This window comes from Poecile atricapillus, chromosome 19 (genome assembly GCF_030490865.1).
Source record: "Poecile atricapillus isolate bPoeAtr1 chromosome 19, bPoeAtr1.hap1, whole genome shotgun sequence".
Taxonomy (NCBI): Eukaryota; Metazoa; Chordata; class Aves; order Passeriformes; family Paridae; genus Poecile; species Poecile atricapillus.
In genome coordinates this window covers 3461563-3487011 of record NC_081267.1, presented here as the reverse complement: position 1 = coordinate 3487011, position 25449 = coordinate 3461563, and the positions used below count along the sequence as shown (strand labels likewise).

Sequence of the window (25449 nt, the reverse complement as noted above, 5' to 3'; positions counted from 1 at the left end):
AAATTTTTACACTCAAGACACAGTCATGAAGAACATGTATTTCAATTTCCTATTCCTTTAACTGCAGTGTAAAATATCTTAATATTGGAAAACATCCATCAAATCTGTAAAGGAAGGCAGCTAATGGATCCTTTCCACTAGCACATGTACAAACTAACTAAAATCAAAGCTGAGTTCTCTTTTTCAAAGGATCAGTTACCTCTTTCTTACTCCAGAGTTATAGATTTTTCACTACACATTTGGTAGTAATTTTTATCTTTCATATTTTTTTAGTGTTTGTTTGTTTGTTTGTTTTACAGAAAGCATGTCCTAGAAAAGGCATGTCCTTTGCTCCTGGTTCCCGTGTGGAGCAGCTCCCTTCCCGCTGGCTGAGCTGCTCAGGCAGAGCCCGGCAGCTCCTGGCCCTGCAGGGCTGAGGCTTTTCCCCGTTGCTGGGCACAGACTGATGGAGCAGCACTGCTGAACACAGGGACACGCAGAGGGAACAGAGCAGCTGCCTTTGCCCACCTGAAGCTCCAAGGCCAAACTCTGAGCAGGCACGGCTGGAAGAGACTCGCAGGCTCCCTGTTGGCTCTGCTGCCCCACTTGTGCCCGGCCCAGCTCTGCGTGAGGCAGAGGGAGAACAAGGGGCAGCTCCCTCCCAGCCCCAGCCCAGGGACCCCTCCAGCCCCGGGCCTTGGGGCACTGTCAGCACCCGCTGCTCCAGCCACCGCTTCTGCTGGCACTGACAGCAACAACCAAACTGGGGCTGGTCCCCAGGGAGCAGCAGCAGTGCCTGGATCTGATCCCTCAGCCTGGGGCAGCCCCCTGGGGGAACAGAGGGCACAGCAAGAGGGACAAAACCAGTCAGGGTCAGAGACTGGAAAAAGCCAGACCTGGGAGCAGGAGCAGCTGCTTCATTGCACTCTTGGAGAAAGCTCTTGGCTGGGTCAAAGCACTGAAAGGTGTGAAAGGCAGAGAGGAGGCCACACCAAACAATGCTCCTGTTTTCACACCCTCCTGTAATAAATGGAAATGATTTGTGCTAACTAAATTGTAACTATTTGGAAAGTTATTATTAGGAGCAATCAAGGGAATTGGTGTTACAAGGCAGATGTAGCCCTCTACAGATGTTACATGTTAAAATTAAGGTACAGGATGTAGTTTTGTGATAAGAAATGTCCTAAGACAAAATTGACCTTGAGATGGATGAAGTTGGAATGACTTTAGGTATAGGGCCTGAAAATTATAAAATATAAGACTAATTAGTTGAGCACAATGCTTACTTACATAACACAACGCTTAGTACGCACACACAGCCCGTAAGGTTATCCAGAGGACAACGAGGATGAGTGTAAGCCTTCGTCCAAAAAACCACCAAAACAAGACAGAAGACCCCCTAGCAACAAGTGAAGCATGTGCCATGAAGAATAGTGATATTAAATCAATGAATTGGAAATAGGAGGAGACTTATGGGAAACATTAATGAATAGGTATAAGCATACAGTATATAATTTTAGTTTGAATTACTTTGTTTTGGTATGTGAGGCGGGGTGAGAAGCCCTCCCTGTACCCTGGTCAGTTTTGCTTATACTTTAATCATAATTACAGGCAAATTATATTCACAAATATATATCTATGTATCTGAAGTTATTCACTAAATTGTACTCTTTTACTAAATTGTTTTCCTTTTATACCAAATTGCTATTCAGGCCACTAAATAGTATTCTTTTATTAAATTGTATCCTTCTATTCAATTCACTAAATTGTATCTTTTTTTTTCTCTTGTTATTAAATTGCTGTTAACCTAATAGCTCTTGTTGTCTTATTTTAATTTCATTTATAATAGCACCAAGCAGAAAAGGGGCTGACTGAGAGCAAGCAAACTTAACTTTCTGCCAGGACACAAATTTAGAGGGAAAAAAATTAAAAAAACCCACAGCATCAGCCCAGCTTCCCAGTGAGAAGGGTTGGAACTCTCTGCCCTCAACACTTCCCCAGCAGCTTTACAAAGGGAACTGGGATCTGAGCTGTGCCCTCTGAACCAACAGAGCCAGCCTCCCTTCAGGGTGAGAAGCCACGGCCTCAGTTACAGCCCCGGGTGCCTCCTGTGCCCCAGAGAATGGCCCGGCTCACCTGGCCCAGCCCAGCCCAGCCCGAGCAGCCCGGACTGGCCTCAAGGGATGGGCTCCACCTGCCCGCTGTGCCCACAGGCCAGGCCCAAGGGCTCACAAGAGGCTTCCTCCCAGCTTTGCAAAACTCGGCCAAGAGTGTCCCCTTTACTGTGCTGAGAAGAGTAAAAAACCCTCTCAATTTAACCCCACTGCACTCCTCATGGGGGATCCCTGCACACCTTAGGAGAGAGCCCAAATTTTCCCTGTGTGCCTCTTGAGGTTCAGGCCCAGGTGATGCCACTGAAGGAAATGTGCCCTCACAGCCCAGGGACGCTCAGCATGGGCTCCCCCAGCCCCTCGGGGCCCCACCGCTGGTCACAGCAGCCCCTGCCTGGCTCCTGCCTGCCCACACCATGGGCACCCCCAGCTGTTCCTGGACATGGAGCTCAGCCAGGGCTGGTGCTGTGTGGGCTCTGCTGGTGGTACCAGCCAGACACTGGGGTGAGAGCTCCATCTCTTTATTAGAACAAAAAACATGGGCCAACCCCTGCTCTGGTGCACAGGGGCTGCCCAATTTCAGTCCTGGCCAGGGGCCAGGGCCAGGGGGCTCAGGGGCAGAGGGTCTCGCTTGAGAGGTGTGGGTCTTGGGATGCCCTCAAGATGGGGATGCAGCTGCAGCACAGCAGATGGGGAGAGATGTGAAGAGCAAGGATAACAGGTCAGCTTCTCTTGGACTAAAATCTTTGCCTGCTCTTCTGAAGCTGCAGAGGCACTCCTGTGGAGAGAAGAGGTGGTTGAGGCCCCCAGCTGCCGCTGGCACACAGGGACCCTCCTGCACAGCAGGGCCCAGAGCTGCCAAGGCTCCCCAGCACGGCTGGAGCTGCTGGCACAGCTTGGCCCAGCTGGACAGCTGCCCCTCAAGGCCCTGGAGAGCAGGGGATGGCTCTGGGCAGGGTCCCTGGCCAGGAGCGGGCCCCAGGGCACCTCTGCCTTTCAAGGGCAATCTCGTCCCCGCTCTTTCTCCTGCCCACCTTGCTTTGCCTCTGCCCGCTGCTCCGGGGGCTGCTCTTGGCCAGGCAGCCTCAGTGGCAGCCAGCACTGGCTGCAGCCCCAGCGGGCTCCCCAGGACAAGGCCCAGCAATTAAGAGGCCAATGAAAGGCCTGGGCAGCAGCAGAACTCTCAGCAGAGTTATTTGGGCAACCAAGAACTTAAGCCACAAGTCCACAGCAGCCTCACTGGGAATGTTTCATGACTATGAGCAGCCTTTCAAGAAACTGATTGAGGCAGAGATCAGCAAAACACTCACCGTTTTCTCTTCCACCAATACCAGATTCCAGCACAGCACATCATCAGGAAAATTGCTCCATCAGCCACAATGGCCATTAACTTAATCAAACACTGTGTTCCCCAGCAAAAAACTCTTCTCATGCTTCTCCAGATATTGTTAGCTTGTCTGTTGGTGCCAGCTGCATCTGTGGGAGCAATGGGCAGCGTGAGCCGTGCTGTGCTCCACTGCTGAGCTGGCAGCACGCTGGATAAGGCCAGGACGTTCTCTGTTTCCCCCAGAGCTGGAGCCTGCAGGCACCTTGCCACCCCTTGGCACAAGACCCCCTGAGCTTGAATGGCACAATTTCTTTGTGCTGTGCTGGTCTTCTCCAGGCAATACTTGTCAAGGACATGGATAAGGGTCAGGAAAATGCCCAGGGTTTTGGAAATGCTCCAGGGCCCTCCCTCTTCTAAACAGCCCCTACACCTGATCTACCCCGAGACTGGAAAATTTCAGGCCATCTCAGGGTGTTCACGTCCCATGCTGCAGTTTGGGCTCTCTGTCAGCTGATGCCAAATGCCTTCCTGCAGAGGCTGGGGAGAAAAGCCAGGCCAGGCTGGGAAACAGCCCTGCAGGCCATGAAAGCAGCAGCGAGACAGCGAGGTTGACATGGATCCCTTCCTGCTGTGCTGGGCACAGTGTGTCCAGATGTGCAGAGAAAGCCCCCGGCTGCTGAGTCTCAGGAGAAGGCTGAGGGACATGGACCCACCACGGCGTCCCTCCAGATCATTCAGGATTATGTCCAGATATTTGAGTTCCCCCATTGCTACATTACTATCTCCTATAGGTTTGTTCTTCTTTCTCAGGGGACTATAATATAAAGTATTTTCGTTTCCCAGGAATGGATCCCACAGAACCAGTGCTCAGCCTGTGGGGTCAGCAGGGATGCACCACACACCCCTGTGATGGGAGCTGGGTTTGCTTGCAGAATTTAGCTCAGCAGCTGGGAAAGTCCTTGCTGCAGACACACCTGTAACCCAACAGCCACAGAAGCTTCTCTCATCTCTGCTGATCTGCACAGACAGCACTGAGCCACAGGAGCAGTGAGAGGATCACGCAGAGCGAGGGCACACACGTGCACGGCTCTGTCCTGGCACCTGCAGCGATGCTGCCCTGGCCGAGCTTTGGGCTCTGAGCTGGCATCTCTCCCAGGGGGAAAGGCCTTCACCTACCCTCAGAATATTCCTCATCATCAGGCTCAGTAACTGATATGGACGGGGAATCCAGATCATCTTCATCATCAGGTTCATCTGCAAAGAAAGGCAGAACAGAACAGCTCCCATGACACTGCTGAAGATTATTCTTCAGTCCAGAGCGGCAGTGAATGCACCTGGGTGACTGGCGCCCTCCAAGGCACTCCCTCATCTCTGCCTTCCACTCAGGAGCAGGAGCAGGGGACCACGTGCCTGCAGTGGCCCCACAATGGGATGGAAGGAGCCCCTTGCATGGCAGTCAGGAGAGAAAGGACTCCCTGGAGCTGCCAGCAGCACTGAACTGAGCCCCAGGCAGGGCCAGGGCTTGGCAGCTGGAGCAGGAGCATCTCAGGCTCCCTGGGGCCAGAAAGGAGCCACACAAGGCACAGCCCTGGGGCACAGCCCTGGGCCTGGTCCATTCCCTCTCTGCTCTTCTCTGTGGCTGCACAGAGCAAACGGAAGGAGACACTGGCATTGCACACGGGAAGAAGATTGACAGCTAAATGCTCCTTCCTCCCACTGACAGCGATGCTGTGGAATCACTCAGGGCTCCAGAAGGGAATGGGGCGAGGTTTCCAGAATCCATCAACCTTCAGACTCTTGAGGGAAATGGCACATGAGTGAGCTCTTGCCACCTTGACACTGATTATTCTGTGCAGAAAGGGACATTGAGAACTTGCCTCCAGCATCTGGCAAGGTCTTCAAACCGCCATTTACCAGCAATTCCAGATGCTCCATGTCACGATCCCAATCTAGAAGGGAGCACAGATCAGAAACATTCCATGGTGTGCTGGGATCCCCTTCTGCCTTAGGGAACTGGGCACTGCAAGGGGGTCAGGTAAGGCCATGGGAGCCAGATGTCAATGGACATGGCCAAAGCTGCAGAGGGGCCTGAGGAAAGCTCTGGACTGGCTCTGGACATTCTCAACACCTTTTCCATGCTCTGTGCAAAATCCCTGAAAGGCAGGCACTGCCAAGTAGCAGAGATGGCAGCTCAAGCCTCAGCAGGGCTCAGGCCCAGAGGCACAGCAATTACCTCCTGGGACTGTGCCTGGCATGGCCTCCCTTCCTGCAGCAGAGGCTGCCCATGAGCCACTGCTTCCTCCGGGAAACGCTGCCTTCAGCACAGCCTTTGGGTTCATCTCTGGAGAAAGGAAGAGCCACAGCTGGATCAGACAGAACCATTCCCCATTGGGGAGGTGGCATGTTCAAGAGGCAATATTTGTCAAAGTCATGGATAAGGATCAGGAGAATGGCCAGGTTATTTGGGCTGGCCAGGGCCCTCCCTCCTTCAAAAAGCCCCTACACCAGATCGACCCTGAGACTGGGAAATTGCAAGGGATCTCTGGGTGTGCATGGCCTGTGCTGCAGTTTGGGCCCCCTGTCAGCTGATGCCAAATGCCTTCCTGCAGAGGCTGGGGAGAAGCTGCAGCCAGGCCAGGCTGGGAAACAGCCCTGCAGGCCATGAAAGCAGCAGTGGGGCAGTGAGGCTGATATGGATCCCTTCCTGCTGTGCTGGGCATGGTGTGTCCAGATGTGCAGAGAAATCCCCTGGCTGCTGAGTGTCAGGAGAAGGCTGAGGGACATGGACCCACCATGGCGTCTCTCCAGTTCACTCAGCATCTTGTCTTCTGTAGGTTTGTTCCTCCCTCTAGGAGAATCTTAACAGAAAGTATTTCCATTTCAGATGAATGGATCCCACAGAACCAGGGCTCAGCCTGTGGGATCAGCAGGGACACACCACTCACCCCTGTGATGGGAGCTGGGCTTGTGTGCAGCAACCAGCAAAGGAGCTTGAAATGTCCTTGCTGCAGACACACCTGTAACTCAACAGCCACAGAAGCTTCTGTCACCTGGTTCCTGCCAGGTTGTCAATGATTATTCCTTGTTGGGACAGTGAGAACATACCTGCATGGGGCTCCAGAGGCAGAAAATCTTCATGAAGCCAAGCTGCTGGAGAAATCTTCCTACCACGCTTGTCTAGAAAGGAGCACAGATCAGAACCATTCCATGTTGTGCTGGGATCCCCTTCTGCTTTAGGGAACTGGACACTGCAAAGGGTTTGGGTAAGGCCTTGGGAGACAGATTTCAATGGACATGGCCAAAGCTGCAGAGGGGCTTGGGGAGCTCTGGGCTGGCTTTGGTCACTCTCAACACCCTCTTTGCAGCCCCTGTGCAACATCCCTGGTGGGACAGTGGGACCAGCCCAGGGCTTATGGGCTCTCCCTCCCACAGAGGAAACCCCAAGGCCTTGGGCCAAACCGCAGCATTCAGTGCCACAGGTAACGAAACCTCCCTCCTGCCCTCTCTCCTGCCCTCTCTCCTTCAGCTGGGAGAGCTCCCCCAGCCCAAGGGGACAGAGCCAGGCCCTGTCAGGGCACACTGGAGCTTTACCCTCCCCCTCAGCCCTTTCCCCACCATGGGCACCCCTTGCAGCAGCTGCCAGGTTTTGGGACGTATCTCCCATGGAGGGACCCCAGCAGGACTGCTCAGTAGCCAAGTGCCCTGAGCCTGCTCAGGATAATTCCTCTGCACTGTGCTCACACTGCCAAGCAGCAGAGATGGCAGCTCAAGCCTCAGCAGGGCTCAGGCCCAGAGACACAGCAATTACCTCCTGGAACTGTGCCTGGCATGGCCTCCCTTCCTGCAGCAGAGGCTGCCCATGAGCCACTGCTTCCTCCGGGAAACACTGCCTTCAGCACAGCCTTTGTGTTCATCTCTGGAGAAAGGAAGAGCCACAGCTGGATCAGGTGGGGCTGTTCCCCAACAGGAAGGTGGCATCTTCAAGAGGCAATACTTGTCAAAGTCATGGATAAGGTTCAGGAAGCCATCAAAACTTTGGAGCCAGGCCAGGGCCCTCCCTCCTCCAAAGAGCTGCCATTCCACATCTACCCCAAGACTGGGAAATTGCAGGGGATCTCTGGGTGTGCATGGCCTGTGCTGCAGTTTGGGCTCCCTGTCAGCTGATACCAAATGCCTTCCTGCAGAGGCTGGGGAGAAGCTGCAGCCAGGCCAGACTGGCAAACAGCCCTGCAGGGCCTGAAAGCAGCAGCAGGGCAGAGAGGCTGACATGGATCCCTTCCTGCTGTGCCAGGCACAGCGTGTCCTGATATGCAGAGAAAGCCCCCGGCTGCTGAGTCTCAGGAAAAGGCTGAGGGACATGAACCCACCACGGTGTCTCTCCAGATCACTCAGCATCTTATCCAGAAGTTGGGATGCCCCCAGGGATTTCTTGTCTTCTGTGTCTTGGTTCTTCCATCTAGGAGGACCTTAATGGAAAGTAGTTCCATTTCTCCTTCAGTCCAGAGTGGCAGTGAATGCACCTGGGTGACTGGCGCCCTCCAAGGCACTCCCTCATCTCTGCCTTCCACTCAGGAGCAGGAGCAGGGGGACCACGTGCCTGCAGTGGCCCCACACTGGGATGGAAGGAGCCCCTTGCATGGCAGTCAGGAGAGAAAGGACTCCCTGGAGCTGCCAGCAGCTCTGAACTGAGCCCCAGGCAGGGCCAGGGCTTGGCAGTGGCAGCCAGAACAGCTCAGGCTCCCTGGGGCCAGAAAGGAGCCACACAAGGCACAGCCCCGGGGCACAACCCTGGGCCCGGCCCCTCCCTCTCTGCTCTTCTCCGTGGCTGTACAGAGCACACAGAAGGAGACACTGGCATTGCACATGGGAAGAAGATTGACAGCTAAATGCTCCTTCCTCAAACTGACAGCAATGCTGTGGGATCACTCAGGGCTCCAGAAGGGAGAGGGGCAAGGTTTCCAGAATCCATCAACCTTCAGACTCTTAAGGGAAATGGCATGAGAGTGAGCTCTTCCCACACTCACACTGATTGTTCTGTGCAGAAAGGGACATTGGAAACTTGCCTCCAACATTCTCCATGGATCTGAAACCATTATGTGCCAGGGAGTTCAGCTACTCCATGTCACGATCCCAATCTAGAAGGGAGCACAGATCAGAAACATTCCATGGTGTGCTGGGATCCCATTCTGTTTTAGGGAACTGGACACTGCAAGGGGGTCAGGTAAGGCTGTGGGAGCCAGATGTCAATGGACATGGCCAAAGCTGCAGAGTGGCCTGGGGAGCTCTGGGCTGGCTCTGGACACTCTCCACCCTCTTTGCAGGCCCCGTGCAACATCTCTGGAGGGGCAGCAGGACCAGCCCAGGGCCCCTGAGGCCTCTGTCCCTCCCATAGAGGAAACCCTCCCTAAAGCCCTGGGGAAAACCATCCCCAACGCTTCCCAGGGAGAAGGGAGCACTGTCCCAGGAAAGGGAAGCCAGGCTGCCGGCTCACCTGCTCGCCCTGCTCGCCACGGAGCAGCCTGGGCAGCCCTGTCAGGCAGGGCCACTGCCAGGAGGAGCAGGAGGAGGAGGTGCAGAGCAAAGGCCATGGTGCCTTGCCCACTGCCAGTCCTGCAGCTCTTGCTGCCACCACTGTCCTGACACCGCTGTCCCAATGTCAGCACCGCTGCTGCCGCCGCCGCTGCTGCCACAACAGTCGTGGTCAAGGACTGACTGCTCGGTCCTTGTGGTGCTGTGCAACCACGGGGCTCTGGGACCTCTGTGACCTCAGAGCCTGCTGTCACCTCAGCCTGCTGTCACCCCACAGGCTGCTGTGACCTCATGGCCAGGGTGGAATTGTGTGGGGAGTGGGATCTGCCTTCTTCACTAGGGAGCTCATCCTGCCCTGCAGCTCTGTCCAAGGGCTATGACAGGGTCCCAGCCCAGCTGATCTCACAGGCTAGGGGATGAAGGGATGGAGAGCAGCCCTGCTGAGAAGGACTTGTGGCTGCTGCAAGGTGAGAGGCTGGACATGAGCCAGCCATGTGCCTCCAAAGGAGGGTGCCCAGCAGCTTGAAGGAGGTGATTCCACCACCCCTCTGCTCTGGTGCGAGCCCACCTGGAGTACTGTATCCACCTCTGGGTGCCCAGCACAGGAAGGACATGGTCCTGATGGAGCTGGTCCAGAGGAGGGACAAAATGCTCTGAGGGCTGGAGGCCCTCTGCTTTGGAGACAGGCTGGGATAGCTGGGGGTGTTCAGCCTGGAAGAGAGAAGGCTCCACAGAGACCTGATTGCTCCCTTTCAGTACTTTAAGGGGGCTTGTAAAAAAGACAGGACAGAATTTTTAGTAGGGTCTGTTGTGACAAGACTGAGAGGGAATGTTCTCAATCTAAAGGACAGTAGATTCAGACTAGACATAAGAAAGATATTTTTTACACTGGGTTTTGAAACCCTGGCACAGGTTGCCCAGAGAGGTGGGCATCCATCCCTGCTGACATTCAAGCTCCTGCTCTGAGCAACCTGATCTAAAGGTGTCCCTGCTCACTGCAGGGCACTGGACTAGATGGCCTTTAAATGTCCCTTCCAAGCCAACCCATTCTGTGCTCCTGTGCACCAGCAAGGCAGTGCTGGAATAATGCTGGGGTGATGATGCTGGCACCTGTGTTTTGGTAGTTGTGCCATTTAGCTGTTGGCCAAGAGAGGATTGATGGGTTGCACAGTGAAGTCTGCAAAGAACAGTGTGCTCAAGGAGAAACAGGAGAGGAACAGGGCTTCCAGTTCAGATAAATGCCAGCATTTTGCTGCCCATTCCTTGTTAAGAAATAAAGAAATGTTCTGAAGATCCCTTCAGTGTGGGTGCACTATTGGCTGTATCAGTACTTGTGTTCTGTAAAACAGGTGAGTTGTTACAGCTTCTTGCCCCATTTATCACTGTAGAAAACCCAAATACTGCATTGCTCCATGTCTACTTTCTTCCAAGTAAAGGCAGATTTTGTTCATTCTTGAGTGGCACATATTCATCTGTTGACAAGCAAATTCTTCTTGACATTCACACAATGTTGATTTGCTCTAATTGGATTGTAATTAGGATCTACCTCTCATTGTAATTAAGACTGATGGATTGTGAGGCAAAGTGTTGCATAATTTGCCCTGGAGAGAGTTTTTCTCTAATTCAATGACATATGAAGACAGGTGTAGCCTACCATACTTGTGGCATTAGTCTCCCACTCTGTCCTTTCCTCTCACCCAAGGGGAGGATTGAGGTCTGCAGGTCTCATCTGTGCACAGAAAGAGTTAATATCTCACCCAGACCTGCAGATGCTCATGATGGTTTCTGCTGGGCAGGGGCCGAAGCAGTCACGATGATGGATTTCAGGCCATGCTGGGGCTGTGCCAAGATCTCAGGGGGCCCGGCCAGAACAGTTGTGGCTGTTCTGCCCACATGGCTGGTCCCAGGCCCCTGCTCCCTTCAATTCCAGCTGCGGGCCGATGGCTTCCCCTCCCTGTGCCCGGCAGCCGCTGGGGCCGCGCGGGCCGTGGTGAAGGGGCCTGGCCCAGCCCAGAGCCGCTCCCGGGGCCTGGCGGAGCCCGGCTCGGTGCAGGCCAGGCTGGAGCAGGGCCGGCCTGACCAGCACCCAGTTAACTCTTCACAGCTGGAAACAACAGAGAGCTTTCCTGGGCTTGCCTGTCTTTAAAATGGGGATTTCACACAGGAGGATCCAGCTTCTAAATGGTTTCATAGGTTGTCAATTCTCAGAGCCAGACAGCTGTTGGTTTTGCTAAGCACAGAGGAAGCTCTTAGCAGCCCCCCCCTAGAATAAACATTTGCATGGGTGGCTTCTTCCCTCCTCACCAAGTATCAACTAATATAAAACAAGCACAGACACTCAGGGTGTAATAGAAAGCAATTTTGAAGCAATTGTTTTAAAGCAAAATCAGTTATTAAGCACAGATTGATGTCACTCCCGCACTCCACTGGAGAGGGACAGTGACTCTGCCACCTCCCCCCTGGCCAGCCCATTCCAATTCCCAATCAGCCTTTCTGGGAAGAACTCCTTCCTATTGTCCAGCCTAAACCTGCCCTGGTGCAGCTTAAGGCTGTGTCTCCTTGTCCTGCCCTCCAGCAGATCCCCACTCGCAGCCAGCTTGGTGTCATCTGCAATTTGTGAGTGCTGGACTCGACCCCCTCAGCCAGACCCTCAGTGAAGATATTAACCAGGACTGGGCCCAGCACAGATCCCTGGGGACACCACCAGGGACTGGACACCCGCTGGATGCAGCACCATCCCCACCACTCTCTGGGCCCGGCCTCCAGCCAGTTCTGCAGCCAGCAAAGAGTGCTCCTGTCCAAGCCGTGGGCTGCAGCTTTTCCAGGGAATGCTGTGGCTCTCCGTGTCCAAGGCCTTGCTGAAGTCCAGCTCGACACATCCAGAGCCTTTCCCGCACCCACCAGGCGGCTCAGCTGGTTATAAAAGGAGATCAGGTTGGTCAGGCAGGACCTGCCCCTCCTAAAGCCACGCTGGCTGGGTCTGAGCCCTGGGCCATCCTGGAGGTGCCGTGGGATGGCACTCAAGGGGATCTGTTCCAAAACCTCACCAGGCACCGAGCTCAGGCTGACAGGCCTGCAGTTCCCCAGAGCCTTCTGCCAGCCCTTCTTGGGGATGGGCTCACACTGGCACCTCCAGTCCTCTGGGACCTCCCCAGTGAGCCAGGACTGATGAGGAGAAATGATGGAGAGCAGCTTGGGGAGCTCATCCACCAGCTCCCTCATCCCCCTAGCATGGATCCCATCCCATCCCATCCACCTGTGAGCATCTGAGTGGCTCAGCAGGTCTCTGACTGCTTCCTCCTAGATTACAGGGGGCTGTTCTGCTCCCTGTCCCCATCTACCAGCTCAGGAGAACACTTGTCCTGAGGAAAACCTGTCTTGATGTTGAAAACTGGGGCAAAGAAGGTGTTGAGTACCTCAGCCTTTTCCTCATCTTTGGTAACCATATCCCCCCCAATAACGAATGGAGGTTGTCTGTAGCCTTCCTTTTGCCATTAATGTATTTATAAACACATATTTATTATCCTTCACAGAAGCAGCCAGGTTAAGCTCTAATTGAACTTTCACCTCTCTGCTTTTCATTCTGTATGATCTAATGACATCCTTAAACATTTCCTGAGTTGCCTGTCCCTCCGTCCAAAGGTGATACACCCTCATCTTTTCCCTGAGTTCCTCCAAAAGCTCCCTGCCCAGCCAGGCCGATCATTTTCCTCACCAGCTCAATTTTTGTCACAGAGGGACAGGCTGCTCCTGCTCCTTCAAGATTTCTTTCTTGAAATGTGTCCATCCTTCCTGGAATCCTTTGTTTCAAAAAGCTGTTTCCCTTGAAAAAATCAGTACCTGATTTGGTACTCCCCAAATCTGCATCCTTAGTCGGCTGAAGTCTGCTCTTTGTAAGTCCAGTGTAGGAGTTTTGTTGATGCCCCTCCTTCTTTCACAGAATATTTCAAAACTCGATGATTTCATGGCCACTGTACCCCAGGCAGCCTCCAACCCCCACATCCCCCAGCAGCCCTTCTCTGTTTGTGAGCAGCAGGAGACACAGCTTTTCTTGGCAGTGGCAAGAGAAGGAAACCTCCCCAAAGTGCAGCTTGGCAGGTTCAGCCTGGAGGGGAGGAGAAAGAAAAGTCCCTGCCAGGGTAGAATTTTGGTGCAGGAGGTGTCCCAGTGTGAGACTGGACCATGCCATGGCTGAGTGTGCCAGGAGCCGGCAGTCAGTGGGGCCCAGGGATGCTCCAAGGCACTTGGAGTTTTGCTTCTGACTCCTTGAGCAGCTTCTTCAACCTTCTCTCAGTGCCTGAGGGTGCTGGACTCAGCCCCAAATCCAGCCTGGGGTTCATTAAAATACAGAAAGCCTCGGGGGCTCTTTCTCTTCCTTCCACTGTCTTCAAGTCCAAGGCTTGTGCAGCTGCTTGGAGTCAGTTTGGAGTTCTGTTGAGGAGGAAGATTTGAAAATCTACCCTGTTTTATTTTTTTTAGATCAAGGGCGTATTTTTTTATTTTCTAGTTGAGAGAAGAGGTGACAGAAGCATTCCCCAAGTGATCCTGATGCTGAAAATCTCCTTAGGAGGTCTGGTCACAGGGAAGAATGAGCCCCTTGTGGGCTGCCCCTGTTTGGACAACCTGCTCCTCACCCCGAGCCTCAGCATGTCTGACATCGCCCACCTGGGACTGACATCCCAAAACATTGAAAACATTTATCTTTATAATTTTTCTTTATCATTAAAATCTAATTAATTTATAAAAATAAATATTTGATTTTTATAATAATATTGTTCTGTATTTTTATAACCTAACTTTTATATTTATATGAAAGCATTGATCCATTTTTAGCAACTAAAACCATTATTGGTCCTTGGTTCAAAGTAACACAATTCCCTTCATTAATTAATTGATCAAAATTTCTCCCTCTTTATGCTAATTACTCCTATTTTTAGTCCTTTGATCATCTTTTTTAATAATTTTCTCAGACAGGGTAAAAGGGACCACTGGGGTCCACGGGGACTTTTCTGGGGAACATCTGGGGCAGTTTTGGGTCTGGGGAGGGAATTTAGAGAGAATTTGGGGGTCTGGAGGACACTTGGGGAGCCGGGTGGGCACTTGGAGGGGCACTTAGGGATTCTGTGGGACAATTCGGGGTCCGGGGGAGCACTTGGGGGTCCAGGGGGGCACTTGGAGGTCAGGGAGGGGAATCTGGGGGCCCTTCGGGGTCCGGGCGGGCACTTGGGGGGCTGTAACAGGGAATCTATGGGCCGCGGGGGATGATGGGAGTTGTAGGCGCCGGTATAATACGGTTTAATGGGGCCGCGGAGCATCACGGGAGTTGAAGGCGCAGCTCCAATGGGTTCCGCTGAGGCGCGGGGCATGACGGGAGATGGAGTCCCGGCTGGAATAGCGCTCTATGGGCGCCGCGGAGCATGATGGGAGCTGTAGTCCCGGAAGTGGCTCGGAAGGCGCGTTCGGCGGTGCGGGGAAGACACTTGGAGAAAACTTTTGCGTCCGAGCCGTGTCTGCAGGTGCTGGGGGCGAATGTATACGGCTCGGGAGCACTTGGGGGGAACCTGGGGAGCTGTAACCGGGCTCTTTAGGGCGCGGGGCACGGCAGGAGGTTTGGGCGCGGAACTGTGTTGTGGGATGATGGGAGATGAATTCCCAGCAGTGGCTGGAAGGGGAATCTGTGGGGTCGGGAGAATTCAGGGATCCAGGGACGCTTTGGGGGGTCCCAAGCGGGCGCTGAGGGGGCACTCGGGGATCCTGAAGGGTTTGGGGGAGACTTATGGGACATATGGGGGCCGATCCCGGGGTTCTGGGGAGCGCAGGGCATATTCCCAGTTCCTCACAACCTGGTCTCAGTTGCCCCCTGGAGGCTCCTACTCACTGCCAGTATGATCCCAGTATGATCCCAGTATGATGTCAGTACACAGCCAGTGCAATCTCAGCCACTGCCAGGATGATCCCAGTACAAACCAGTCTCTGCCAGTGCTGCCACTCCTGGGATCCCCCAGCCCTCTCTGTGTTCCCCCTCCCACATCTCCCCAGAGCAGCCCCAAGGCCTGGCAGTCCCCAGCCAGGGTCCCCAGCCAGCCCCAGGTTGGATCTGCAGCCCCCAATTTTCCCAGTTTCCCTCTCCTTTTCCCCGGGCCGGGTTCCCCCCGTCCCCAGCGGGTGGGAGCAGCGGAGAGCCCCGCGCTGCCCATCCCGACCTGTCCCGGCTCCATCCCCGCTCCTGCCGTGGGCTGTGAGGGGTTTGGGAACGGGGCACCGAGGGTGTCACTGCTCCTGGGGGAGGAGGAGGAGGGATGGAAGAGGAGGGATGAAGAAGGAGAGAGAGAGGGGATGGTAGGAGAGTAGGAGAAGGAGGTGGGGTTAGGGAGGAAGAGGAGAAGGAAGGATGGAAGGGGAGGAGAGGGAGGAAGAGGACGGACAAAGGAGGATCAGGGAAAGGAGAAGGAACCAAGAGGTCAAGCACTCCCTAAATTCATTGCCCCCTCCTGTTAGATCATCACCCACCATCCCACAGGTGATCGGGGAGTGGGAGCTTTGCCCGGATATCCTGGGGGTGTCCCTGGGTTGGGTTCATTTTGCGGGGGGGAGATGTTTGGAGAATGTGGAACTCCAAAGCTGAGTGGAAAATCCTACTTGGGGGGACTTTGGGGGTCTCACCATCCCTAAGTGGGGAGATGGAAATGGGGAACTTTTCAGATTCCTGGCACTCTCAGCAGCCTGGGGATGGCAGGGACCGAGCAGACAAAGGACCCCCAGTACGAGCGTGACTCCCAGCAGCTGGGACAGGGGGGAACCCTTGAACCCCAAACAGGAGAGACCAGAGATGGGGAACTCCTGGGAGGAATTTTCAGGGCTGAATCTTGGTGTTTTTTGGAGGTTTTATGGACCCCAGATGTCAGGTGACTTCTAGAGATGAGCTTGGACAGAGGGACCTGCAAACTCAATGTCCTCATCCCTTGTATTTCCCCAAACCAGGATTTCCCATTCCCAAACCTTGGCTGGATGGAGAGGAAGGCTGTGAGGAAGAGGAAGATGCCCCGGGACACCCAGGCAGGTGAGGAGGAAGTCAGTGCCCCTTTCCCCCTCTCTCCTGCTCCATCTCCCAGCCCAGCCTGGCCCGCGGCTGCAGGACAACCCCGCTGCCGACGCCGTCCTGCCGGGGACGCACTGGGGGGATCTCCTTCCCCTTCCCTCTGGCACGGAGGCAAATCCCATCCTCTTCTTGTCCTTCTTCCCCTAGACAAGGAGCTGAGGATGGAGACCAGGGAGGACAAATCCTCACTGCAAAACCTCGTGGAAGAGGCTGTTTTGAGCAGCTCCACAGTGCAGGAAACCAATGGGGAGGAAAATCCCCGGAGATCCTGCAGGAGGAGGGGCTTCAAACCCATCCCAGGGTGCTCTGAGGAGGAAAGACCCACCCTGTGCCGGGAAGGCGGCCGGAGATCCAGCCAGGGCTCTGAGCTGGTGGTCCATGAGCAGCTTCAGGATAGGGAGAAGCCGTACAAGTGCTTGGAGTGTGGGAAGAGCTTCAGCCAGAGCAACAGCCTGATCCGCCACCAGATGATCCACACTGGGGAATGGGCCTACAAGTGTGAGCAATGTGGGAAGGGCTTCAGCTGGAGCTCCCAACTCATCACGCATCAGCGCATCCACACTGGGGAGAGGCCCTACGAGTGTCCTGAGTGTGGGAAGAGGTTTCAGAGGAGCTCCACTCTCCTCAGGCACCAGCAGATTCACACGGATGAGAGGCCCTTCCGCTGCCCTGACTGTGGGGAGGGCTTCAAGCGAAACTCCAACCTCATCACCCACCGGCGCATCCACACTGGGGAGAGGCCCTACGAGTGTCCCCAATGTGGGAAGAGCTTCAGCCGGAACTCCAGCCTGATCTGCCACCAGAGGATCCACACCGGGGAACAGCCCTACAATTGTGGGGAATGTGGGATGACCTTCAGCCGGGGGTCCCAGCTGACTATCCACCAGATGATCCACACTGGGGAGAGGCCCTACGAGTGTCCTGAGTGTGGGAAGAGGTTTCGGAGCAGCTCCCATCTTCTCGAGCACCAGCGGATTCACACGGATGAGAGGCCCTTCCGCTGCCCCGACTGCAGGAAGGGCTTCAAGGACAACTCCCACCTCATCAGGCACCGGCGCATCCACACTGGGGAGAGGCCCTACGAGTGTCCTGAGTGTGGGAAGAGCTTCAGCCACAGCTCCAGCCTCAACACCCACAAACGCCTCCACACTGGGGAGACACCCTACAAGTGTTCCCTGTGTGGGAAGAGCTTCACCTGGAGATCTACCTTTACCCAACACCAACGGCGGCACCAGTAAGGGAAGCTCTGCAAATGCCCCAAAGTACAGGAAGAGCTTTGTGCACTGCTCCAGCTTCATCCCCCCTTGGAAAATTCAAGTTTGGCAGAGACCTGGTAATCCATGTTCCCTGTGATCCATGCTGGGGAGACACCTGTACCTTTTCCTGCCTATGGCAATGACATGATGTGGGATCAAAGAAGGTGAGGGTCTGGCCATGGCCCTGTCATTATATTCAATCCCATCTCAGGTCAATGCCAGGGGCAGGTGTTGGGGGTTAGGTGTCTTTTTTTTTTTTTTAATTCTGGATTGCCTGTGGAATTTTTACCCATTAGTTGCGGGGACAACCTAACTGTGGGTACTTGGTGGGTGATTGACAAAACTCAAAGAGTTTGGCCAGGCCCAGGGGGTTGGAAGGGGGCAGGAAAAAGGAGGGTGGGGACAGTTTGGTGGCTTTTCTTAAGCTTCGGAGAAGGACACTTTGGGCACTGAGCTGTTGGGGTGGGGAGAAGGGAATTTTGCCATCACCCAGATGGAGCTGCTGCTGCTTCTCATTCTCCCCTCTTTGTTGGTGGCCTCACACTCCCTGTCCTGCCAGGACATGTGGCAGTGCCAGGCACCGCCGTGGAGCTGCTGATCCACCTCAGCCAACAGCCCAGGATCTCAGCTCGTCCCTGCTGTTCCAGCTGAGTGTTCCTCAGAGCCCTGCAGGAGCACCGGGACTGACTGCCCGAGGGGGTTTGTGAAACAAAGCCTCTCCTCCATCCCGTCTCAGCCGAGAAAGCTGTCACGGGGTCCCTGGTTCTGTGTTCTTGTTATTGCTGTAGTTATTGTTTGTTTGTTTGCCTGGTTATAAATACTAATAAAGAACTGTTTTTCCTATCCTCAGATCTCTGCCTAAAAGCCCCTTGATTTCAAAATTATAATAATTCGGGGGGAGGGGGTTTACATTCTTTCATTCCAAGGGAGGCTCCTGCTTTCCCTAGCAGACACCTGTCTTCTAGAACCAAGACACTGGTTTTAGTCAGAAGCATCAGTGACCAGAAGTTGTATTTCTTTTGGTTTGGTCACATCTTTGTTCCTTCTCAGTGTTCAAGCTGGGCTGTGGGGTGTCCTCATTTGCTGCATTTTCTGAGTTCCTCTTGGATCCCTTGAGCAATAGGTTGTGCTTTCTGAGGATCCTTTGTGCTCCTTGGTGACCCAGGAGAACCTTCCAGGCAGTTTTTGGGGGAGCTGCTGCTGTGATGTCACAGGAACGTTGCCGTGTCCTTGTGGTGTTCCCGTTGCTGTGGGGCACAGAGGCCTCAGTGTCAGAGCGGCTCTGGGCACCTGCTCATTGCCTGAGGATCCTCCTGCCCGAGGCATTCTCAGCAGCCAGCCCAGCCCCTGACGGGTGTCCTTCTGTCCTTGCAGGGGGACAGACAGTCTGCAGATGTGTGCAGCACAGCCAAAATGATCCAGCAAGTGGTTGCTGCAGTTTGCACTCTGCACTCTGTGGCTTCTTATGGGTATTTTTTAACCCACTGGGCCCCTAAGTCGAGGATTTCCCCAGGTGCACCATATGTGCCTTTGGGATTGCTGTGGGCTTTCTGTTCTTCCTTTGGAATGGAGTTGATTTTGAAAGAAAATTGCCATTAAGATGCCATTTATTTGGGAAAGCTCCTGGCAGCAGCTTTTTAAAGAAGGGGTTGTTTGTAGCCAGCAGGGTGTGCACAGCATTTGGAATGGAGCCTGGGGAGGTTCTGTTCCCCAAGAGGAGAGTCTGTGGCAGCAGATCCTGGCATTCCTTCTGTTTGCTCACCCAGCCAAAAACTGGACACAGCCTTGTATTTTGTGCTGTTCTCTTGCTTGCTGTGTGATCCAAAAGGACTGTGGCTCCAGGAGGGAAGTTGTGAAAGCAAAATGCTCTCTCTTGGCATTGACTTGTTTTGTGGGACTTTCCAGCACAGGCAGCTTTTTCTCCTAACAGCATCTGGTTCAGGTGAAGGTCCCCTCACACAGGGATACTGAGAAGCTCCTTCTTCAGTGAGCAGGAAAGGAACCTTTGGTGTTCAGAGATGCCAGCTGCTCCCCTTCAACACCAATATGAGCCCAGTAAGCTCCAGTATGATCCTTGTCACATGGCAGCACTCCCAGGATGGTCCCAGTTTCCTCTGACTTGATCAACCCAGTCAGTCCCAGTACAATGCCATTTGCTCCCAGCATGCTCCCAGTTGCTCCCAGTCACCCCCAGGATGGGGGATGATGTGCATGGTGTGTTCCCAGTCACCCTCAGATACTCCCAGTATGAGTCCAGTCACTCCCAGTATGATCCAAAATTGGATTGCTGGGAGGCCTCATGGAATCCTGGAGACCATTGTGACACTCAAGGGCCCCATGGAACCGTGGTGACACCAGGTTGGCTGGGAGTGTTGATGTGCTGCAGGGTAGGAGGGCTCTGCACAGGGACCTGGACAGGCTGGATCCAGGGCCCAAACCCAGCAAGGTGAGGTTTAACAAGTCCAAGTTCCAGGTCCTGCACTTTGGCCCCAACAACCCCTGCAGTGCTACAGGCTGGGGACAGAGTGGCTGGACAGCAGCCAGGCAGAAAGGGAGCTGGGTCACTGATGGACAGCAGGCTGGGCATGAGCCAGCAGTGTGCCCAGGTGGCCAAGAAGGCCAATGGTTCCTGGCCTGGATCAGGAACAGTGTGGCCAGCAGGAGCAGGGCAGGGATTCCTCCCCTCTACTCGGCACTGGTTGGGCAGCACCTCGAGTGCTGTGTCCAGTTCTGGGCCCCCAATTTAGGAAGGACATGAAGAGGCTGGGGAATGTCCCGAAAAGGGCAACAAGGGTGGTGAGGGGTCTGGAGCACAGGTCCTGTGAGGAGGAGCTGAGGGAGCTGTGATTGTTTATCCTGGAGAAGAGAAGGCTCAGAGGAGACTAGGCAGTGTCAGGGCACAAGCTGGACTTGATGATCTCCAAGGTCTTTTCCAACCTTGCTGATTCTGTGATTCTCTGAAACCACCCTTGGAGCAGGTACAAGATGAGCCCTGGGCCTCCTCTTCAGAAGGTTCAGCAGCCCAGGTCCCTCAGCTTCTCCACACAGGCCCCAAAGCCCATCCTGTCAGTCCTGCAGAGCCTCTCCAGCTCCTCCTCATTGCCCAGAACAGGGAGCCCCACAGCCAGACATGGCAGCCCAGATGTGCCCCCCTGGCCTGTGCTGCCTGTGGCAAGGGAGCAGCACGAGGCACTGCAGGACCCTGCAGACAATTCCTGGAGCACTTGTAGGATGATCCTGCTCCCCAAGGGACGTTCCCATGGTGCCAAGTGGGGAACTGAAATCGGGAGTGGGGCCAGAGAGAAAAGGGCAAACAGGGATGGGCTGTTTGCAGGGGAGGGAACAGGGGTGGGCAATTGGAAGAAATCTGGAGCAGGAAGAGTAAAGAAAGCAAAAATGAAGCAAAAAAAATGCTCAGGGCAGTTTGGGGGTGGCTGCCAGGCAGCCCTGGCTCTGAGCTACAACATCTGCAGTGGCACAGGAAACTCACAGCTCATGGGAACAAATTTTCTGTGTGACTTCAGAGGCCACGACAACCCTGAGTGGTTTCCCTCCCGTCCCTTGTCGAGTTCGGCGGGTGGCAATGGACACACATTAATTCCCTGTAAAAGCCTGTTTTTTGACATAGCTGCAGATGCCTGCGTGGCAGCTGCCTGTTCAGCCTGACACTGCAAGAGAGCATTGTGAACTATCCGCCACAGTTTTCCCAATTTTTTAGCAGTTTTATCATCTAAAGTAGCCTCCCACAATTTATCTCCAAACTTTCGCCACTCACTTAATTCATGGACTGTATGGGGATTCTGAAAACAACCCTGAGCATACCCATAAGCAAGAAGTTCAGGAAGCTCCTTGCGCAAATCAAGATTTTTAACCTGTCGCTTTTCTAAAAAGCAGGTAAATAAATCATATGCTGCTTGCCTTTCCATCTTACCGTCAGCACGCGCTGTTGCAGCCCCTACAAGGTTTTGGCAGCACGTTACGGCAGGACTCTCCTCTGAGGTCGCCTGGGCGCGGCACCGTTGCTGTGTGATCAGGACTCTCCTCCGAGGTTGCCTGGAACGCAGCACAGCTGTTGCTTTTCGCCGTCCTTGCTGCAAAGGACCCGTCCCCTGTCGCCGACTCCCTTGGCCAACTCCTTCCAAAGGTTCCAAAGGTTCCAAATGTCCCAAAGGTCCTTAGGGTTCCAGAGGTCCCAAAAGTCCCTGAGGTCCCTGAGGTCCCTGAGGTCCCTGTTGTTCGGGCGCCAATTGTCGCGTTCGGCGGGAGAAATGCAGCACTCAATATGAATGATCAGCAAGTCTCATTTATTGGTAACTCTAAAACCACTTATATAGCATCAATAATTAGGCTCATACGTAGTGCAAAAGCAAGCTCATTATTGGATATTTCATTTAAGGTCAACTCCACCTAATTCTACATTCCTGTGATCGCTCATCTATGCTGAATTCACATTCTTCTGATTACAGCGTCCTGTTCCCAGTTAACAGTTATCATCAAGGCCTTCCTGACTTTTGCAACATCTCACACCAACTGTACTCCATTGTCTAATTCTTTCCCAGCTAACTGCTGCATGGGAAAGTGACCTTTGCTCTCTAGCCATTCCTCTATATACAACTGCAAATACCCCTTATGTACCTTTTTATTGGTTTCCATGCTAATGGCCTTGCTTTATTTGCTATGGATAAACTTGTATTTTCTCAATTTCTTCTTTTGCTACCTCAATTGTTTGGCCTGCAGATCAGCTGCTAAGCCCATCCACATTCACCTCTTAGTCTTCAGAGGGAAACTTTGAGCACAGTGAGAATCTCCCAGTGTGCAAGAGGGTCCCTGTGTGCCAGCTGCAGCTGGGGCCTCAGCCATCTCCTCTCTCAACAGGTTCCCCTTTGCAGCTTCACAAGAAAGGCCAAACACCTCCCTCAGGGACACCTGTACCACACATTTCACATCTCCATGCCCATACGTGATGTCCCTGTCACAGCTGCATTACCAGCTTGCTGCTGTGCAGATGCTGCCACCAGCCAAAGCAAGGCCCTGTGTCCCTGAAGGGACCCGCCCTGCTCTGTGGCCTGGACTGAAGGTGGGTCCCTCCTGCCAGGGCAGGGCCCAGCACAGCTCTTCTGTTCCAATAAAGAGATGGAGCTCTCACCCCAGTGTCTGGCTGGTACCACCAGCAAAGCCCACACAGCACCAGCCCTGGCTGAGCTCCATGTCCAGGAGCAGGCAGGGCTGACCATGGTGTGGGCAGGCAGGAGCCAGGCAGGGGCTGCTGTGACCAGCGGCAGGGCACTGAGGGGCTGGGGGAGTCTGTGTTGAGCATCCCTGGGATGAGGGCACATTTCCTTCAGTGGCATCACCTGGGCCTGAACCTCCTCCAGTGCCATGCCCAGGAAAAGAGGCAACCATCAAGAGCATCTCCTGGGACACCGCCTGACCAGCACTGTCAGCAGGCAAAACCAAGGTTTTGTTTAGCAATGACCCTTTGATGAAGTCAGAGATTTACAATCAGTCCAGTACAGATTGGAGCACAGATGGGAGGACACTCGGGGGGTACAGCCAAGGCCATGAGGTCACAGCAGCCTGTGGGGTGACAGCAGGCTGAGGTGACAGCAGGCTCTGAGGTCACAGAGGTCCCAGAGCCCCGTGGTTGCACAGCACCACAAGGACCGAGCAGTCAGTCCTTGACCACGGCTGTTGTGGCAGCAGCGGCGGCGGCAGCAGCGGTGCTGACATTGGGACAGCGGTGTCAGGACAGTGGTGGCAGCAAGAGCTGCAGGACTGGCAGTGGGCAAGGCACCATGGCCTTTGCTCTGCGCCTCCTCCTCCTGCTCCTCCTGGCAGTGGCCCTGCCTGACAGGGCTGCCCAGGCTGCTCCATGGCGAGCAGGGCGAGCAGGTGAGCCGGCGGCCTCGGTCCCCTTTCCTGGGACAGTGCTCCCTTCTCCCTGGGAAGGGTTTGGGATGGTTTTCCCCAGGGCTTTAGGGAGGGTTTCCTCTGTGGGAGGGACAGAGGCCCCAGGGGCCCCGGGATGGTCCTGCTGCCCCTCCAGGGATGCTGCACAGGGCCTCCAAAGAGAGTGGAGAGTGACCAGGGCCAGCCCAGAGCTCCCCAGGCCCCTCTGCAGCTTTGGCCATGTGCATTGACATTTGGCTCCCACGGCCTTACCCAAACCCCTTGCAGTGCCCAGTTCCCTAAAGCAGAATGGGATCCCAGTGCATCATGGACACGGCTCTGATCTGTACTTTGTTCTAGACTGGGATCGTAACTTGCATTATCTGGATGCCCTCTTGGATAATGGCTCAAAACGCTTGGAGAATGCTGGAGGCAAGTTCTCAATGTGCCTTTCCTGAGAGAATAATCGGTGTCAGTGTGGCAAGAGCTCCTTTGTGTACCATATCTCTTAACATAATCTCAGGCTTGATGGATTCTGGAAACCTTGCCCTGCTCTCTTCTGGAGCCCTGAGTGATCCCACAGCATTGCTGTCAGTGGGAGGAAGGAGCATTTAGCTGTCAATCTTCTTCCCATGTGCAATGCCAGTGTCACCTTCCGTGTGCTCTGTTCAGCCATGGAGAAGAACAGAGAGGGAAGGGGCCGGGCCCAGGGCTGTGCCCCAGGACTGTGCCTTGCACGGCTCCTTTGCCAGCCCCAGGGAGCCTGAGCTGCCGCTGCCAAGCCCTGGCCCTGCCTGGGGCTCAGTTTAGAGTTGATGGCAGTTCCAGGGTGTCCTTTCTCCCCTGACTGCCATGCAAGAAGCTTCTTCTCTCCTGGTGTGGGGCAACTGCAGGCACGTGGTCTCCCTGCCCCTGCTCCTGGGTGGAAGGCAGAGATGAGGGAGTGCCTTGGAGGGCAGCAATCAGCCAGGTGCACTCACTGCCACTCCAGCCTGAAGGAGAATCTTGAGCACTGTCCAGGACCTGTTCTGTACTGCCTTTCCTTGCAGCTGAACCTATTGATGAAGGCGATCCAGCTTCCCAACCCATGTCCAGGACTCAGCCCTTGGGAGATGGTGAGGGTAGGTCCAGGCCTTTCCCCCTGGGAAAGCTGCCAGCTCAGAACCTTAAAGCTTGTCCAGCTGGCAGTGATGAGAGAAGCTTCTTTGGCTATTGAGTTACAGGTGTGCCTGCAGGGAGGACTCTCCCAGCTCCTGGGTTGGTTACTGCACACAAGCCCAGCTCCCATCGCAGGGGTGAGTGGTGTGTCCCTGCTGACCCCACAGGCTGAGCACTGCTTTTCTGGGGTCCATTCCTGGGAAATGGATCTACTTCCTGTCACGGTCCTCTGAGGGGGAGGAACAAAGCTACAGGAGTTATGAAACCCCATGAGCCATCCAAACCCATGAGGAAAATGCTGAAGGAAATGCTGCAGGGAGCGCAAAGTGGGTCCATGTCCCTCAGCCTTCTCCTGAGACTCAGCAGCTGGAGACTTTCTCTGCACCTCTGGACATGCAGTGCCCAACACAGCAGGAAGGGATCCATGTCAGCCTCACTGCCCTGCTGCTGGTTTCACACACTGCAGGGCTGCTCCTGAGCCTGACCTGGCTGCAGCTTCTCCCCAGCCTCTGCAAGAAGGCATTTGGCATCAGCTGTCAGAGTTCCCAAACTGGAGCACAGGCCATGCCCAACCTGAGATCTTCTGCACTTTCCCAGTCTCAGGGTGGACCAGAAATGGTGTTTGTTTGAAGAAAGGAGGGCCCTGGCCAATCCCAAAAGTTTATATGATTTCCTTTGATAAGCATTGCCTCCTGAAGATGCCACCTCCCCAATGGGGAACATTTCCATCTGATTCAGGTGTACAATTTATTTTTTTCAGAGAAGGACCAAAGGGCTGTGCTGAAGGTGGCGTTTCCCGGAGGAAGCAGTGGCTCATGGGCAGCCTCTGCTGCAGGAAGGGAGGCCATGCCAGGCACAGTCACAGGAGGTAATTGCTGTGCCTCTGCTGAGGCTTGAGCTCCCATCGCTGCTGCTTGGCAGTGTGGACACAGCCCAGACAAGACCAGCACAGCCCAGTGGAATTATCCCCAGCAGGCTCAGGGTACTCGGCTACTGAGCAGTCCTGCTGGGGTCCCTCTGTGGGAGACAGGTCCCAAATCCTGGCAGTGGCTGTAAAGGAGTGCCCATGGTGGAGAATAGGCAGAGTGGGAGGGCAAGGCT

At 54.4% G+C, this 25449-nt stretch overlaps 1 pseudogene; it reads left to right on the top strand.

Moving 5' to 3' along the window:
* LOC131586325 (uncharacterized) overlaps nucleotides 1-25449 on the top strand; it is a 1027770-nt pseudogene that overhangs the window by 604816 nt on the left and 397505 nt on the right.